Raw genomic sequence first — 3,176 nt, 5'->3', positions numbered from 1 at the left:
GTTTAATGTAAATGGCTATTGTTCGGGACGAACAATACTAAGGAAGGGGCAGTGTTACGGCAGCGGAAGTCACGCGACGCTGAGAGCATGCGCGCTGGAGTTTCTAGAAGGATCGTGACTTCTCGGGCAACCTCACGAATATCCCTGCGTTTCCTAGACCCTCTCTAAGCCGGATATAGATTGAAGATAGAGATTATCGAGTCAAGCGAGCAGTAGGCACCTAAGAAAAGTGTGTGAATCGCTGTGAATTATAGCGTGTGTTTATAAAAGTAGTTAAGTTTAAAGTGACTGTTTAAATTAAGTGTATTACAAAGTTTGTAACGAGAAAGAAAAAACCAGTTTTAATTAAGAAAGGACTTGTATCGCTGAAGTTACTCGGAAAGAATTTTTACGGGAAATTATCAAACAGGCAGATACGTAAAAATACTAAAAAGTGCTATTTAAGCACACTTAACTATTCAAACGATCACATTTTCTCCTCTCACAAAGAAAACACTTGTTTTTACAAAGATTTTTGGGGTAGCTTGAGGGCTGTGAAGTCATCTGTAGGTACTAGGATAGTTTCTGGATAATAATGTCATTTCTCGTTACTAAGACAGCGGTGTTCTAGACGATTATGACGTCATCTCTCGTTACCAACAGCGGGGTGCTAGAGATTTATAACGTCATCTCTCGTTAGTAAGACAGCGGGATAGTTTGAGGATTATGAAGTCACTAACGGTTACTGAGACAGCGGGGTAGTTCGAGAATTATGGCGTCACTTCCGGTTACTGTGGCAGCTTCATTGAACTAATAATAAAGGGAGGGTGTATAATTATATGTCAACGAAAATAATTAACTCTAATTTCTAATCACTCCTGGAGTATTAAACCTAAATAACTACCACGATTGGATTGAAATGAATTGGATTTATATCTCAACCATACTATATCCAGTGCCGACGAGTCCTAATACCATGACTCTTCAGGTCGGCTGGGATGAAACAGATATACTAGTGGTTGAAACTATTTATCAAATTGTTTGAATGACATCCGATTTTAGATTAATTGTCAACTTACTTTTTACAAGCCAGAATTAGGGTAAGGATTTTATAACACAAAACTATCTACTTCTTTCATAACATTTCCTTGATTTGGCATGTCCATTATTAGAAAAAATTACGAACAAGGAAGATTGTTCGTTAATAAACTGACGGCTCCGTATTTTCTGATTTCACTATAGCATGTTTACGTTCACTCTTCTTGAGAAAGAAACTGAGACGTCACTCAACGTTTCATTGAGGCTGACACGTCGCACAACTCTAAATACTAAAAGTGTGTGTGTGTGTTGTAGTTCCAGAATAAACTATTGGGTCTTCAAAGTTATTTCTGGAACATTACATCTTCGAGCTGTACTCTTCCGATGAAGAATAAATTTTGGTTTTATAACTGCGCATGTCTCTGACAAAAATAAAACAGGGGTGAACAAGGGGTGAATTTATTGTTTTGGATTCTACTTTATATTAACACAAATATATTTGTTTTAACATGATTCGTTTTGATTCACACTCGATGTTTGTTTTTTAAGATCAAGTCTGTCAGTACTTTGAACTTCTTGTTTGAACGTTTTATGGAAATTGCCTGACATTTTTTTTTGCTTCTCCTTAAAAAAGATATCAGTATGGAGCTCTATACGTCATCCAAGCATAAGTAAAAAAAAGTTAGAAAATTAATTTCATCATGAGTTGTTTTAGAACAATAAATTGTTTTATAAAAGGGTTATTTTGGATCACACTCGATATAAAGAACAAAAATTGGCTTGAATAAGAGTTATTTTTTTTATCACACTCGATGTTATCACACATATCTGATTGAATAAGAGTTGTTTTAAATGCTTCTCGACGGCAACTAAAAACAATCTGATCTCATTTTGCAGGTAATCTTACGTTCAAATACATTGCAATAGGGATATTAAAATATAATCTGAAAATTATTGTTCATATATTCAAAATGTTAAGAATACCAAAATAAACAAAAGATAGTATTGGTATTTCGATTTGGTATTCTCAATCCTTTCCACAAGAATGGGATAAAATGTCACATCACAGGAATAACAAACGTGATGGAAAGGAAGACAGGCAATCAGCCCAATAACGGCATTAACTGTCACTCTTATAATGCACTCCCGATTAGAAGGGCACAACTATAGCATGGCACGCTAACATTAACTCAAAATAACAGGAAAATAGAGACGTTGCTGCTGTCATTATTTTCATATCCGGTGTTGTTATTTATCATTTACTTCTAACTTTCATCTTTTGAAGTTTTTAAACCAGTCACTAGGACAAATATTTGGGTAGATTACAGACAAGTATTTGTTGTCTCTAAAACAGCTAACCTAGATATTTAGTATCAAAACAGTGTGACGATTTATTGTCATGATATGGCACCAAACAAGCCCAGACAGATCAGTCACTAGGGAAAGTTTACTTATTTCACAATGGGTTAACATGGTAATTGTTTTGGACCGTAATGGTAATTTCTTTCTCACTTTTGAGGGCATCAAGTGAATTATGTAAGTGATAGTAGTCCAATGTTAAAATAAACTTGTTCATAATTTATAGTCTTCGTGATTTTTGAAAATAGAAGTGGTGATGTTAACCTGACTGCTAAAGAAGATGAATTGGTGATGTTAACCTGACTGCTAAGGGAGATGAAGTGGCGATGTTAACCTGACTGCTAAGGGAGATGAAGTGGTGATGTTAACCTGACTGCTAAGAGAGATGAAGTGGTGATGTTAACCTGACTGCTAAGGGAGATGAAGTGGCGATGTTAACCTGACTGCTGAGGGAAATGAAGTGGTGATGTTAACATGACTGCTAAAGGAGATGAAGTGGTGATGTTAACATGACTGCTAAAGGAGATGAAGTGGTGATGTTAACCTAACTGCTAAGTGAGATGAAGTGGTGATGTTAACCTGACTGCTAAAGGAGATGAAGTGGTGATGTTAACCTGACTGCTAAGTGATATGACGTGGTGATGTTAACCTAACTGTTAAAGGAGATGAAGTAGTGATGTTAACCTGACTGCTAAGTGATATGAAGTGGTGATGTTAACCTAACTGTTAAAGGAGATGAAGTAGTGATGTTAACCTGACTGCTAAGTGATATGAAGTGGTGATGTTAACCTAACTGTTAA

The sequence above is a fragment of the Limulus polyphemus genome, unplaced genomic scaffold (assembly GCF_000517525.1).
Source record: "Limulus polyphemus unplaced genomic scaffold, Limulus_polyphemus-2.1.2 Scaffold7889, whole genome shotgun sequence".
NCBI classification, from domain to species: Eukaryota; Metazoa; Arthropoda; class Merostomata; order Xiphosura; family Limulidae; genus Limulus; species Limulus polyphemus.
Note: the sequence above shows the minus strand (reverse complement) of the source record.